Source organism: Tyto alba, unplaced genomic scaffold (assembly GCF_018691265.1).
Source record: "Tyto alba isolate M040663 unplaced genomic scaffold, T.alba_DEE_v4.0 Super-Scaffold_3, whole genome shotgun sequence".
NCBI lineage: Eukaryota > Metazoa > Chordata > Aves > Strigiformes > Tytonidae > Tyto > Tyto alba.
In genome coordinates this window covers 16,603,998-16,620,785 of record NW_024881304.1, presented here as the reverse complement: position 1 = coordinate 16,620,785, position 16,788 = coordinate 16,603,998, and the positions used below count along the sequence as shown (strand labels likewise).

At 40.2% G+C, this 16,788-nt stretch overlaps 1 protein-coding gene across 14 annotated transcripts in view; it reads right to left on the bottom strand.

Annotated features, from left to right (window-relative positions):
• The window catches only part of CHL1 (cell adhesion molecule L1 like), a 146,759-nt gene that overhangs the window by 108,120 nt on the left and 21,851 nt on the right, over window positions 1-16,788 (bottom strand). For 12 of the 14 annotated variants that reach the window (XM_032985632.2, XM_032985633.2, XM_032985631.2 and 9 more), the window contains exon 2: window positions 1,455-1,535. The exons of the other annotated variants lie outside the window; for them this stretch is intronic. The gene's annotated coding sequence lies outside the window, so the exon portion shown is untranslated. The remainder of the gene's footprint in view (window positions 1-1,454; window positions 1,536-16,788) is intronic. 14 annotated transcript variants of the gene reach the window in all.

The window sequence follows — 16,788 nt, the reverse complement described above, 5'->3', positions numbered from 1 at the left end:
AAGTTTATAAGCTAACTTACAAACTGAGAAGAAAGTGATCTTTTCAGTTCAGAGCTGCTCCTACAAAGAGATGAATCAAAATATAACCAGGTTTTATGGACATCTAGATTCACACAGCATCTGAATCCCACTGCTTGATTAGTCAGGGTTTATCAGAAATTAGTAAATTATTTTCTACTTGAAACAATCACTAGCTGTGGGTATAAGAAAAGAATAAAAACATTTTACTAAAAAAAAAGTTAAAGCAATAGTCAGACAGACTACATTTTATCAATAACTTTGTCACTGTGAATTTTACAGACAACATCAACAAGCAAAATTAAATTCAGCAGCAGATACACAAGAACAATGTTCTCAGCCCTGCTCTGTGCAGTAGTCAAGGCCAGTGAGCAGAATACAGAAAATCCCAATAAACAGTATCTCAAAAGAAAGTTATGGTGTAAATAATTCCCATTATACACAGAGCTTTAGCCTTAGAGCTCCTATTAATAAATGTTAATAGGAATGCATATTTAAACTCCACATATTGGTAGCACAGACTCGCTTTTTATCAGCCACAAACGAGCAACAGAACACAAAATTCTAAGAGGGTTTTTTTTATGAATAGGATTAAAAAAAAAAAAAAGGATAGAAATCCCCTGCCAGTGTGATTATTTCCTCCAAACACATCTCACTACAGGAAGGGTCCACAGGCGCTTAAATTCCCTGGTAACAAGTTATCCTAGAGAAGCCCAAGACATAAATAACTCCATGGCTCCAAGAGCTTTTTTCACTGATGAACAGTTGTTGGCAATGCCACCACCAAGGCCCTGCTCTTCTGCTATTTCTCTTCAACATGCCCCAGGGGTACTCTAAGGAAAGGCAAGGTCCATCCACCACTTTGGATCCAGCCCCCCCACCAGTGCTTGGGGTAACTCACTGCCCTGATGGTCACCATCACCACCTGATGGAAAGCAGAATGAGACTTGCTTTGAAATAATCAGAATAGAATAATTACAGCACCTTTTCCTACAGGTTGAAGGACTAAACTGAGTTGAGGGGTTTTTTTAAGTCTAAAATCCCAAGCTCCTTGACAACGAGATGCTACAACAGGATAAAGCCTAGCTTAGGGCTCAGCTACACAAATAATAACAAATGACTGTTTGCTTGACTTCTAAAAAGAAAAGACAAACAAGTTCCATCTGACATAAGACAGCTTTCAGACTTTGAAAGCATGTCTGCATACTCCAAGTAATTAAAATCACATGGAATTATTCCAGAACATACATACATGCACAAATAAATATACACATGGATGTTCATGCTTTTATAAAAAGCATATTAAAGACAAAAATGGTATCAAATGGGTCTAAAATGGTTTCGATTACTTTAACTGTTATGATTCAGAAATAAAGATAATTAAAATTTACATCCAAAACACAAATAATTTATTTTTTAAGAAAGGCATTTCTAACCAGTACATGCAGCAGTTTCTTCCTCAATGCATAGTCAATTTGCAGTTTTACATCTGAATCGTCCTCCCCGCTTTACCGCATCTAGAGAGAAAGACAAATTTGTGATTTGAGTAATGGTACGTCATATGTTGAATTTATCTAAAAATAGCATCTTTATCAGTACAATTCCTTTGTTTTCTTTTATTATTTTTTCTGTGTATCACTGAGTTTGTCTGATTTCATTCTCTCTGCCCTCCATTTAACTAGAAAAAGACAGGTTTTTCCATATTTGAGTAACAGAAGCAACATACCCCATGGAATAGAAAAATGGGCTGAAATAAGATCTGATTCTTATTCTCAATCTGGTTTGTGACCTTGGCACGAGTCATTTCTCTGCACCTCTATTTCCCCTCTCTTTCTTTGCCTTTCTTGCCTACTTAGATTACAAGGTTCCTAAAGCCTGTTAAGTGTTTATATAGTAACAAACATAAGATTCAGCTTTCTTTGGAATCACTATTTAACACAATACCAGAAATAATTAACCTTATCAATCACCACTTACATTACTGTTGTCCTATAGTATACTAATGTGAAACACGGTTTCAAAATGATTTTCAATAGTTACTTTAATTTAAAACAAAAAAGACACATGAAAGAAAAGTGTATTCCAGAGAAAACAGATCTCTTGTTTTGTTTTTTTTTTTTTTTGTTTGGTTGGTTGGTTGGTTTTTTGTTTGTTTGTTTTGTTTTGTTTTCCCCCAGTAACATTCCCACCACTTTAAACACGTTGACCAAGAGCTGCCTTTCTTTCTCAACCTCTCACATACGTGGACACGACACACCTCTGCCATTGCACTCAGCCCACGCTCAGCATCCTGCCCCGCACGCACAGGGTGCTCAGCTGCCGGCCAGGAGCAGCACAGGCAACAGGAACACACTGGAGATTTAAGACCACTTTTCTTGATCTCCCAAAAGAGAGCATGCAGACACAGTGTAAATGCCAGGCCATATTCCTATGCCACCATGGAGTAAAAAAAAGCACACAGGCAGGTTGGTTTTTTTTTTTTCCTTTTCTTCTTTGTGGGTCACCTTTAAAAGTGATTTTCTTTCCATATTCTCCGTATGAATGACAAGATATTCAGTGAGATGTCTTAAGGGAAAAGAAGTGATAAAGAGAAATTCAGCTAACCTATTTTCTTTCTTGTCACTACTTGATAATCTCTTTATCTGGTCTCATTTCACCAGTTGCAGACAGACTTATTTCCCCATGGACAGACCCAATCCTTCTTCCAAAATGCACACATGCACATGCGCCTTCTTTCCCACAGTGTTTCAAATTCATATTGTAATGTCTCTCTGCTATTTGGTGTATAAATAACCAAATTCAACATACCTCAACGTACATGTGTAAGATGTACATACTTACTGCCATACACATTTTTAATCTTTCACATAATTTCTGTGGTTATGAGCACACACAGAACATTCATACGAACCTCCCCATCAAAAGAAATATGCAATTTCACTGAAACACAATTCACTAGCACATATATTTTAAAGTTCAACCTCTTTGTCAATAAATTATGGGTTTTGATGTGAACAGAAAATATTTTCTAAAGCTCTGCAGTGATTTAGGAACCTCAGTTCTACTCTCAGCTGCACCTTAACCCTTCTTGACTTCTATTGAGGCTTTAGCTTAGCAATGTTTACTTTCCTGATGGCAACACGCTCAACCTTTTATACCGTCTTTACCTTCACAGAGTAACGTAACTGCAATTTGTAACACCAAATGCAAATTGCCTGATCTACATCTTGTGCCAGCTGGGTACAACCCAACAAAGCTGTGTCAGCTTGGTCCAAAGATTGCAAGACATGCCTCTGCTAGAAAGCACAGCAAACCCAAACCCAGTCCCACACACGATCACCAGGGCTTGCAAAGCCAAGTAGAAAAGCCCTATACTGTGAGTCAGTGTAAAACAGAAGCTATTCTCAGAATTTCAGCTTATACAGGACTGGATTTAGAGAGTTCAAGACCAGAGATGCTGCTATTACATCAGGTCCAGACTTCCTGCCATTACATATCCCCCAGCTATCTCTAGATTAAGCCAATTCACTTATAATTGATTAAAACATCTACTCCAAATAAAAAATCCACTTTTTATTTAGAGACATGAAAAAAGAGGAAATTCAACATTATTTTAATCAGAGATTCTGAGGGAGAAGGGAATTATGATTTGTATGTCTCCTTCCCCCTATTTTTTAATCTAAATCAAAAATCACAGCAGAGAATAGTAACTCAAATGCTTTATAGCTGAATTCTTTTTAATCATCTGTCTCCTATCTTTACCAGTTGTTTGTCTGCTTCTCCCATTTATGCTGTACATCTTGGACTTATCGATCTAGTAAGCTTTAAATTACAGCTATCCATGGGAGAAAAAAAAAAAAAAAAAAAAAGGCAAAAAAGCAGAGGCAAACCATAACAGGGAAGAACAGACCTGATAAAGGATTTCTGAAGGGCTACTCACTTTTGCGAAAAGAAAATCTAAAATAGAATTTCCTGAAGAGAAGGTCTGTAGGACTGAAGTTATCAGTGTACAGTATGGGGAGAGGAAGGGTAAATAGAACTCACAGGCCAAAGGAAAGGATTTATAGTAAAAACAGCTCCAGTGAAAAGTATAGGAAAACTTTGAAAAAAGCCCACAAGATACAGCATTAGCAACCTAGTCTGTATCACTGGGTGTTTTGAATGGGGTTTATTAAAGCCAGCCAATTTATAGCAGTTCTTGTTGTTTCAGGCACGTTATAAACAGACAGTAAGAATTCATCACTACCCTAAAACATTAAAAAATATTTAACATTGAAAAGGCAGAGTAGGAGCAGAGCTGATTTCAGGGCTCAAGTGCACCTACTGCAGCTTCAGCTCAAAGACTGCTAAGGGGTATTGCTGTAGGCTTTCACCAGTGAGCTACCAGGACTGTCCTGCTGAAGGAATTAAGCTGACTATAAATCACAATCCTCCACCCCCTCAAATCCAATATTGCATGCAGTGAGACTGCAATTCCCTGGGGAAGGTGACCTAAGCTCCTGGCAACATGCATCACCTGGTGAAGGTTTTCCATCATTTTGCCCAAGTCTCTGCCGTAACGTGAAGGAAGAATTACAACTCGATGGTCAATGTTCCAGGTGTTCCCATCCGGGGTGATGCCATCAGTAGGAAACCACCGTCATTCCTCCTGTGCAACAGCCACAGGCGGCTCGTGCTGCCCTTGCTCAGGTGAATGGCTCTCTGCCCAAATCAGCTACTGAAGATTGAAAACCAACCACGAGGCTTATTTCACAGAGGGGTAAGAAAATGATCTGCGGCACCCTGGGCTATGTGCACGGAAGTATCCACATGGCCATCCCTAGGCTGGAGAAAATCTGCACCTGCAAAAACGGTCTAGAAAGATTGCGTCTAGTGCTACAAAAAGAAAGAATTACTGAAAGAATGTATGTCTTAATGAGAGAATCTGTCTTCCAGTCCATGCTGAAAACTTCACCTGCTGTTTGGTCTTTCATGCCTTGCATACTACAAGGGGAAAATCTGCAACCTTACAAATTGGGATTTATGACGACTGTCCTAGAGACCTTGTGGCTTGAACCAAAGAGGTTAGGTGCCCTGGTCTTGTGAAGTCATTGGGATTTTTAAAGATTAGAAATAAAAATATAATCTTTTTTCCTCTGTGGGTATGGGCACAGTGTCTGCATGTCTGGATTCCCAGTGCTGCTACTGCTTCCCGCTTCACAGTGGTATTTTATTGTTATGATGTTCTGCAAGTACAGTCACTTTGGTCTTCCAATTTTCCAAAAGGCTAGAGGGAGCTGACAGATTTCTAAGTGAGGGGATGCAGTTCACACTTTTATTCACTCAGCTGGTCATTCACTGAATTTGACACTGTATCTCAGCTGAGTTCTGCATGGTGCAGAGAAGGGGAGAAGCAGCAGCGCACAAAGATGGCTTTAAGACATCTCTGGTCCCAGCGCTGAGCTACCCAGGGGCTGCTCGGTCTCTGAGCAGAACCAGGAGCAAATGCTGCAGCCAGGATTAGGGCTGGCATCACCCGCTGCCTCTGGCCATGCCACAGATGGCACAGGCAGCTTCCCGGGCTCCTCCACCTACTGACGGCTGGGGAAGAACAGACTGGAGCAGGCACGAGTGGTCCCTGCTGCAATGTGACCTTCACATTTCATCCGTCCATTTCTCTCTAAAAGATACATGAATCGATGAAGTACAAGCCCCTACATCAGGCTCAGATAACGTTCTGAAAAGGAGAAACTAAATATTTAAACGTTACTTGCAATCGTGCCGGCTGCAGATCCCCCACAAGGCCGAGGAAAATAATTATTAGGTTTGGCCCAGAGGACTCGACAAAGCTGAATGGTATCAAAAGAGGGAAGCGCTGGCCAGGACGAAGCTCTGAGGCTGCTTTGGCCACTTTCCCACAGCAAAGCCCTGCCGAAGCCAGCCCGCGCCCGCAGCGCTGCGCTCTGCACATCCAACCCTCCGGGAGCCGGCCCTGCCCTGCGGAGCAGACCGTGAAGGTTTATCCTATTGCGGAGCAAGTCTGTGATGCATGGGTGGCAAAGGGATGAAAGGACCCAAAATCCCAGCACCCAGGCCTGGGCAGCGTTCCCATCGGCTCCAGCACCGCTGCGAATGAGGGAGTATTTGCAATGGCATCTTCAGACTGATACCACGAACATAAAGCTAATACGGGTTGAGAAAAAATGAGCAAGGGAGAAAAGGAGCTCTTAATTATTAAAGAAACAAACATTTTTAGATGTAATTTTACCCATGTGCATTATGAATACAACCCAACAAAGATGCAGTGCTGCTGAGAAAAGTCAGTACAACAGTTTTTCTGCTTCTTAAATAATATGATTATTTTCTTTTTTAGCAACAATAGGAAAGTACTAATTTTACAGGAATAAAATTAAGATATGCAGTTTTGTGGACATGCTTTGCCAATATTTCAGTTTTCCCATTAGAAAAAAATGAATAAAAAATGTCTTTCGGGTCAGTCTCACATTTAGAATAAGGTGGCTCATAATTACTGCAAGCACAGTGTTGCAAATTGCTCAAGTATCTGTTTATTTATTACTGAAAGGGCTATCAGAATATGAAGAGAGTCTTGAAATAATAATCATACCTAAGACCATCACATGATGTTAGCCAACAATTTCTGTGATTTACTGTACCAATAAAAGAAGGCAGCCATGAACAAGTTTTTGTAAATCAAGTGTATTGGGCCGGATTCTGGTCCACGATTACTCAGGCATAAGAAATGTTATAGTGCTTTGCAGGTACATAATTTGGGTCTGTAGTGAACTTGGCAAAAGGGATGTATAGCATTAAAAGCTGTTGTAATGGTTACCGGAAGAAAATCACCTTGGCTTTAGCATACATACAAAGGCTAATGCATACAGATGCACACAGACACTCCCTCTCAGGCTTGTCACCAGCCAGGCACACCACAGATCCTTTTCCCAACGAAAAAATGTCAAGGTCTGTGCAAAAGCACTCGGGTCTCATATACAGCACTGCCACACGATCACGGTAGGTAAATGTTCGGTGGTTAAAGCCCATGCCATGACACACACGCATGCGCCAAGTTTAAATTTACAGTGAACACCAGGTGTTATTGTCCCTTAAGGGAAATTGTGACTGGTAGAGAATCACCTCTGTCAATATTTCCCTCCTGGGTCAATAAATCCTGATAGTCAGTAAAAGTCAGCGAGCAAAACCGACACCATCACAGGAGCCTGTGGTACCTTGGGGTAAAATTTGGCACATTTAGTATCTGCTTATTAGTTAGAATGATTTTGCATTTAAGGTCCCCAAGGTATAGAGCGCACTTTCACTTGATTTTAATAACCTTCTAATGCACAACGCAACTCTGCGTGACAACCCTTCCCTGAGCTCTTCGGCATGGAGTATGTGCAAACTGAATGGCACGTGGGCCAAGAAAAGCATTTCTCCTGAACTCGTAAGGCACCATCATCTACATGCCAGCTAAAAAATATTCACCATTTTTCATGAGACCCATGTATTCTTATCACAATGTTGTTTTTTCAGGAAAGAATACATCCACAAAACTTAGTTCTGTCTTTTTCTAGATAGAAATTAGATTTCAACTATTCACACCCATGTGCCAGACCACAGAGTCATTCTCAGATACTCTGGAGCAAATCTTCAACCTAGATAAATCTGTGCAGTTTATTTTAAGTTATTTTTATTTACACCACCTGACAAACTATTTCCCTAATGTTTCCTGGTTAAAAATTCTATGCAGGCAGTATGTAAATTCAACTGAGGATGCTTTTTTCCACTCTACAACACAGAAGTCAATTATATCCAAACTGCCATGATACATGAACTCAGAAAGATCAGAAGGACCTAACCCATGACATTAAGTGCAAATAACGTAGAAAGGTTTTTGGAACTATTTTTAAAATAATCAATTTTGCTGCTGTCCTGTTCACAAGAGATTTAAAGTATAGTTTTAACGAAGGAATATTTTTTTTCCTATTGTAAAGACTGTTCACTGTTAATCTGCAATTTTCAGGGTTTTCTCCTTGGAAATGCCTTTTAAATGCACTTGGAAAATGTCCAACACTGAAATTGGAAACTTAACCTTATAATATGTGATTCAATGTTCAGATTGCTAATGATCATACAGACTAATAAGTAACTTCTTTGGCATCTAAAATGACAAGTAAAACCATGAAACGAGCAAACTTAAAAGATTTCTAAACCCAACGGGCAAACAAGTTACAGACTAAAAATTTCTCTAGACATTGACTTATAAACGTTAATGACTTTTAAACAGAAGGAAAAAATGAAGTCAATAGACTGAAGTTGTTCATTATAACTCATTTGTTCAATTCTAATCGGGACTTGGTCATCAGCTCTCCGCTTGCTTATAAGATGGTCAAGCCATGCAAACAAAGTGATATTTGTTCACATAACAATATTGAACCCTTATATAGCACTTTTCATCATCAAATCTCAAAGCATTCTGCAAAGAAGGAGAGCCTTGTTATCCCCAGTTCAGATAGGGAAATTGCAGCAGTAGGATAATTGCAGAGCCAGAAATAACGCTTCCGAGTCCCAGGCTAATGGCCTAAGTAACGGCACAGGGCACTTTATTAACACAGAAGAAGACTGAGGTCAAGATGGGTGATTTCAGTATTGCAACTTTTGAACTGCTGAAAGCGCAAAGAGAATAGTGCAACTGAAAAAATACATCAATTCAATGAGTGCTTTACATTGGCACTTAAGACTTGAAGCATGTTATTAACTCCATATATGCATAAGGACTTTATACCAACAATCCGCCCTCAAGAAAGGTTCTTAAGCATATGCTTAAGTTATTACAGTACCACAAATGCATAGAGTCCAATAGGGTTTCAAAATTTTTTTTGTTCATCAGAAAAAAATACAAGTTTCTGCTGGAAAAGTTACTGTATAAGATTAAAAGCTGTTTAAATGTATGTTCAGAAAACAGAATGTTCCTCAGAAGAGGCTAATGGGTCAGAATTATTTCTCAGGACTTATGTGTGGAACCATGTTATGAAACATGTGATGGGTTTGTGGGGAGCTAATGCATAAGGGTCAGATTCTGAAAGGCCAACAAGGAGGACACTGCTATGGGTGTTTGCTGCCCACCATCTGATGAAGAATTGGAAGTGGATAAAGCTTTATTCAGCCTTCACAATCAAAGGCCCTGGTCATCCTGGGGGACTTTAAGCACCCTGATATCTGATAAAATGGCACTGGTGGTGCACAAGGAACCAAGATGTCATGAGTACATCAAAGACAATATTGATGCTGAACTTCAGGGGGGGAAGTTTGGCTTGCTGAGGGAACTAGCAGGTATAGTGTCATGGGTGACTGCCCTGGGGTGCAGAAGGGCACAGGGGAAGTCCTTGATCTTCAAGGAAAACCTCCTCAAAGCATGAGAACAATCCACCCTGATGAGTGGGAAGTGAAGCAGATGTGGCAGAAGGCTGACTTAGCTGAACATGGAATCCCTGACTGAGCTCAAATACAAAAAGGAAGTGAGGACAGGTTACCCAGGAGGATTATAGAAACCTTGCCCAGAGTGCAGGAACAAAATTAGGAAAGTCGAAGCCCACATGGAGTTGAAGCTGGCAAGGGATGGTATGGTCAACAAGAAAGGTTTGCCCATAGGTACATTTGCAGCAAAAGACCAAGGGAAATGTCACTCCTGAATATATCAGCAGAACTACTGACAATGGGTACAGAGGAAGGATGAGGCATTCGATTACTTTTTTGCCTCAGTCTTTACTGGCAAGGCCTACCCTCAGGCTGCCCACATTCCTAATGTCTTTGTCTAAGGCAGGGAAGTCCTATCTACAGCAGAGGAAGATTTTGTTAGGGACCACTTAATCAAATTGGACCTACACAGACCTATGAATGTGCAGGAAACAGGCAGACATCATTTTGAGGCTTCTCTTTGTGGCTTTGAAATATTGTGGCAATTGGTGGATCCTTTTCATGACTGGAAAAGGCAACTGTCATGGTCATCCTCAAGAAGGGCAGGAAGGAACAACACACACCAACATCCAACCACCTGGTGACGCTTACCTCAGTCCCAAAGAAAATCACAGAACAAATCTTCCCGAAGGCAATCTGTTTAACCACTTAATATCTTCGTTAACAAGTTTGACAATGAGAGGGAGTACACTCACAGCAAGTTTCCAGGTGACACCAGAGCTGGGGAGCAGCTGACGAGAATGAGGGTGGGACTGCCACTCAGCTTCATCTCAACAGGCTGGAGAAGCGGGCTGACAGAAAGCTTACAACATTCAGCCGAAGCAGACATGAAGCTCTGCAAATGGAAACCCACGGTGCAGAACACACCTCTGGGGAAGACAGCCCGGGGGTTGAACAGGAGTTGGCAGCGACAGTTATGAACATCAACTGCACGCCGGGCTGCATTCGCAGGAGCACAGCCAGTAGGTCAAGGATAGCAATTATCACTCTCTATTCAGCATTTGTGAGACTTCATCTGGAACACAGTGTCCAGTTTTCCTGTTACAAAACAGACACTGACAAACTGGCAAGAATTCAGCAGAGAGGACCAAGATGAAGGGGCTGCAAGTACATAAAGTACGAGAAGCTGAGAGAACTGTGTTTGTTTAGACTGAAGAAGAGAAAGCTAATTACTGCTTTCAACTGGACAAAGCCCTGAGCAACCTGATCTAACTTCAAAGTCATGCCTACATTCACCAGGAGCTTGGACCAGATGACCTCCAAAGGTGACTCCGAACTTAAATTATTTTACAATTTTAATGGTTTCTCTTTCATCATTTATATTTATCATAGGGCATTCACTTGTAAAGTATCATTTGGAAATAATTATTCTGACTTTGTGCAACATTTTGAAATGCAATAAGAAATTCCATACATATTTGAGAACTATCCAACTGCAGGTGAATAATATCATGGCCTAAAAGCTAGTCAGCTGGAGCCAATTAAAGCACAATCAACCTCCCGTGACACCAAAATGCCTAATTGAACTTCCACCCTCTGTGCAAGATGGAGATTTGGGCTTCTGTGGAGAAGGTAAAAAATGAGGGGTTCAGCGCTGTGTGTCTCTGTAAATCAAGATCATTATCAAAACATAAGGATCAAAACAGAAGATGCCTGCATTGATTAAAATAATAGTATTCCATCTTCTAAGAAGAAAGAATACTTTGCAAAAAGACGACCTCTGATGTTTAGTCACAGACACCCATTTTTACCCTCCTGGCAAATGGAGAATGTGAGCAGGAAAAAGTGACACACATGCATATTTAGAATTAAACTTCAAAAGCAAGTGGTTCATTAGTGTAACGTGAGAAAAACTAAGACATGTTTGAATGAACGGCTATGGTTTAAGAAAACCTGACCTTGGTTTTGAAAAGAAGAGAAAAATTGAAATGTATGTCGACTGAAATATATAAATTTACAATGAAAATCAATTGGTATTTATAGGTACCGGATAATGCACTCATTACTATTCATTCTCATTACTGTTCATTTTGCAACCATCACAAAAAATATGGTGACTGACTGACAGCTTTTAAAATATTTTTATGCCTGAAGAACCAAAATAGCTGAAAGAGATCTGGAATCCTCAATTCAAAAAACTGTAGTATTTTGAATTGAATGCCAGTAGTATAGTAATTTAATCTTCTCTTCATTTTTTTTTTTTTTCTCCTTTTAAAGTTCAAATCTCCCCAATCTTTTGAGTTAATTTGAGCAATCCTTTTGCTTTTCTTTTTTTTGGGGAAAAAAAATTACGTTTCACTTCTATTTGACTTTACTAAGCTGTGTAAATCTCTGTATATCAGAAAGAGCGCAAGCAACATTTTCCCCTAATTAGTCCATAAAAATGCTAATTTTTCTAATGAATCAGATTGAAATATCACATAAGTAGCTAATAGCGCAAATGCAGAGTTTGCTTATGGGGTAGGCTTTCAGATTCATTTTGCTAATCACTACCACAGCACTGGGCAACTTACAAAGCCAATCTTATAATGAGGTTAGAGAGGCAAAACATGCTCATCTTAATTTTTGTGCAAAATAAAGACAGTTACACGCGTATTCATTCACAGCAACCATGCAATCACTTTTAGATGTGAAAAAAGCCAGACCCACAGTATTTACAGCCTAGCTTCTCAGCTGCAGCGAGCCCTTCTACCCCATTACAAGCAGAGGTCCTCTGCCTGTTTACTCAAGCTGAGGATGTGACCATAAATCTTTATTCTGTCCAATTTCACTGTTAATATAATCCATTTCTAAAACCGATAAAATAATACTTTCTTCTTTCATGGACCAGTAGCTAATAATGTCACCAGTTTGAATTGTACAAGCGAGAGACTGAAATCATTGTCTGTCTGCCCCACAGCATCTTTCTCTCTCTCTTTTTTTTTTTTTTTTTTCCCCCCCTGCACTTACACTTTTGCTCCTACCTTCTGTGCTGGCACATACTAAGGCACTTGTATCCAAGCTGCAGATCTAGGAAGGAGTGGTCTTTTTTCAAGTCAAAAATCTAGTAGAATCAATGAGCTCTTAGAGGAAATCTTAGGGCTTGACCTTCAGGGTGGCCTTTTACTCTCTAAACCCCATGTAAAACAGTGATTCTGCCAGTCAATCCTTAGTAAAAGATTTAAAGAAAGGGACTGTTGCCTACTGGTGGCACCAGAAATCTAAGCAGGAATTAAGCAGCTTGAAAAAGCCTTTAAATTGAACTTATCATTCTCTCAGAGCTCTCCATATATTCTTTATGGTCCTGTGTTCCCCTACCCCCTTTGATCATTTTATATTGAAGTAGTCTCTTGTTTAATACGTAGCTAAGATGACTGCATGATAACATCAAAACAGAAGGGAACATAAAGAACATGAAAGAATATGAAGTCAATAGCTTCACCAATCACAATACATAAACAGGCCTAGTTAAAAGCCGCGGCATTACAGTGCCGTCTTTATGCTCTCACAAAGCTGCATGCAGTGTGTTAAGACCAACTACAAACTGAAACTAATGATTAAAACTACATCGGGCTTGCTTTCTTCTGCTTTAATTGTTGTTCGCCTTGCTCAGAGGGTTTAGATCCGTAAATCCAGCACCTATCTTTGTGCTTCATCCCAAAAGTCCACCGCACCAGCTGGTCTGTCTCTCTGTTAGAAACCAGGGTTTCCAAGCCATGGAAGCTACACACATCCATAAAACACGGTCCTCCACCCTTGAACCATCATCCTTACAACAGAGCTCCAACCATGCTCTAACCACTTCCACAAGTACTTTTGATGAGAAGCAAATAGGGACAAGTTTCACTGAAATCTTTCTCTTGCTCTATTAAGAACATTAACCCAATTCAACAAAAAAAAAAAGAAACAAAGCCGAGTAACACAAGACTTTGTCTCCTTGATCCCCAACATCTTCCTGTTTTAGTGTTTACATACAACTACACAGTATGTTTCGGAGGCCAGCCAGACGGAAAAGTTGATGTCTACTGTCTAGAACTCATCTCACACTTGGTTTTCATACCGTATTTCTTGGCTGCTTACACTCATGTTAATCTGCTAAAATAATTTTACCCACTTGGAAGGCAACATATCACTTGTACTCAGTTCTATTATTCATCATACAACCACGATGGCAGTTCCATGACTGACTGCTAATTATCCTTTCCCACTGGATGTCAGACACGGTTGCATTTTTGGCAGCAATTTATTCTTCTTCCCATGGAGTCATGAGGTGGAGGCTGAGGCCTATTGAAGTCAGTGACAAAAGTCCCACTGACTTCAAATTGTGTCGGGAATTCATCTTTTGATGGAAAGAGACTTGCTTAAGTGTTATTTAGTATATGAAGTCACCACTTTCAGGTAACAATTGACACGAGAACAACATGCACATTACTAATGGTGCCAGGATGGGACACAGCACTCAAAGGCTCTGCACGCCATCAAATCCCTGTCACTGCACCAGACAGGATGGTGGCACATTCACATTTCAGGTGCCTCCCAACAGAGAACGGCCTCATGTTTGGTCAAGCCCAGTCCACATACCATGGTCTGTAATACCTGGGAACAGCAGAACTTTGCCCATGTGATTTAGACATCTCATCTGCTTGGTGGGCTGGATCCATACTGCAGCCTGAAGGCTGGCTTTTTTATATCTAGTGTCTAACAGGAAGATGCAATCCCTGTTCACAAAAGCATTTTGGAATAGCTACGGCATTATAAATTCACAGCATACACTGCACCTTAACTTCTTTAATAGAGGCAAGGGCTAATAAGGCAATGAATGTGAAGGCCAAGGAATCTCACCTTTCACTGACTTGCTTTCTATTTCCCTCTCCTAGATGTGCTGGCAAGAAGGACGGCAACGTCCAAAAATGCTCACTTATTACAGGAATAGTCATAGTTTTCACCTGGAGAACGGTTCATGTATATAAATGAGAAATTAAAGATAAAATCCAAGTGTTGACAAACACAGACTTTCTGAATTACCATAGGCTTTGATGATAGTTTTGCTGGTTTGGAATTTTCTCCCCCCGTCCAAATAATCTATCCTGACTTGTCCTTTCTCTCAGCAACTACTACTGTCTTACTCTCCCTCACTTACATTAACCGAAGTGTTTAACTTTCACATCTTTTCACTCCCAACTGGAATGATGGGAATGATGCTCCTCAGCCCTCCCTCCCTCCTCCTTCCAGGTCTTAATCCTATAGAAAAAGGAGATGTTTTAACAACCCATCACCACACCAAGACAGCAGGTACCCAAACATCCAAACACACATACACTTGGACAGGACTATTCTCTTGTTTCTGCACAGCCTCCTCAAGCTACATTTCTTCTGGCTGCCTCTGGGTTCCCACATTTCCCCCAGCTCATATCCTGCCCGTGCTCACTCGCCATCTCCTCTATTGCTTCCAGACTGTCTGTGCAGAAAGCTCCTTCAGGTACTCATATAACTTCTCCAGTTTACGGTAGCTGAGGATGTAGTCACCAATTCCTCCAACCAACATGCTGATCGCAAGCGAACAGCCGTAGTTTCAGCAGAGATGTTTGCATTTTGCGACGGTCTTTGTAGAGCAAAGCCGTTCCTCAGGGTAAAAATATCAGCAGGCTGCAGGAACACAGCCAGGTCCAGGGGCAAGGACCCAGCAGAAACCCATCATCTTTTCCCCACCTGCATGAGCCTGAGCAGGGAAGGGAAGGAGAGTCAGATCCCGAGGGCAGTAGCAGCAGCGAGTCAAGCTGGAAGGCGGTTTCTAGCAGTTGGTCAAGACCAACAGTTGTTTTAGCAGCCGTCCTGCCCCAAACTGAGCTGAAGAATATTCTGTGTAAGTCCATCTTTCTCATGCTGCTAAACAACATAGGTAGTAAGACAGAAGTCTTCTGTTTGTCTGTAAATTATTTTTAAAAAACTTTGCTTTTAAAAGGAAGGCTCCAAATACATTTAAAATCCTGTTCAAGCCAAATTCTCAGCACAGCCTATGAGGTTTTATTCAAATAACATTTTTCTACGCTTCTGTATCAACTGACTGCAAGTTGCTGATCCTTTGTTCTGTGTAAGGCTCATCTTCTCTTTGCTATTCCTGTACCAGAAAAACCAGCAAGCTGACCTCTGAGGACAAGGGAAATCCACTCTCCTCATTCAGGACTGGTCTCTGGAGCATCTAAACCACAGAAGCCTTATACAATCTGAATATGCTTTTCTGATGCATCCTTTTATTTGTGTTGTTTAAAAACACTTTATGCAAAAATTTATTGCTTAATTAACAACAGTTCTTAAGTATGGAAGGACAACAAGAAGAATTCTTACATATGGAAGGACAAAAAGAATGATAAGAATAAATCATGATTCCTATGTAATTTATGCTATGATAAAGTGGTATAAGTAAAGATGGATCGTAAAAACTATCTTAAAATATGAAGCAGAATCCACAAGAGCAATACATCAGACTAAAAAAAAAATAAATAAAACAATGTGCACTGTACTGGTTGCTTGCAAAATTAGACAATTAATTCTGTGTAAACTAACCTATCAGGAAACCACACTGTGGGGATTCTGATAGCTGTTATTGCAGTACACTATATTAAGGAAAGAGCGCTTTAATGAGATCCCCAGAGAGTCTCCACGGACTTGGATCTCCCTCTTGAAAAGACCATTTTTACCCCATTTAACTGCCAGTATGTTGCATCTCTGATACACATATGAACAACCCCCTGCCCCTCCTCGTCCCTCCCCCCCCCCCAAAAAAAAAAAAAAAGCTATTAACAGAATTATCAGTACCAGTAAGCATTGTGCTTTTCAGGACCAAAAAGACATTATGCCATTTTCAACATATAAGATCCATCAGAAATAACATCTGTATATTAAAACCCACTGCACTTAAAACCTTTTAGAGCCAGAACAGCAGAAGCACAAAGAAAGCTTTTACACAGGGAGTGTAAAAAACCATAATAATAAGAAGAAAAAAATAAAATCACATAGTGATTACCAGAACTATCTGCAACCTGGCTTTTACTAATATTTTATTTTTCTATAAGTAAAGACCTAGTGTAGAGCTTGCCAAATACAATAAACACCCCAGTTTAACATTTGATTTTTCAAATAAGTACTGGAGAAAACCACCTTCAGCACCAAATTCAAAATGGCTGTATTTCAAACTGATTGCTTGCTGTAAAATAGCAAGACAGAATATTTTGATTAGAAGCTTAGTAGCAGGGTTAGAAGCTGTTTTTCTATTTACAGATTCTCTGTAAAAACACGTATAACCACATTTATGTCTTA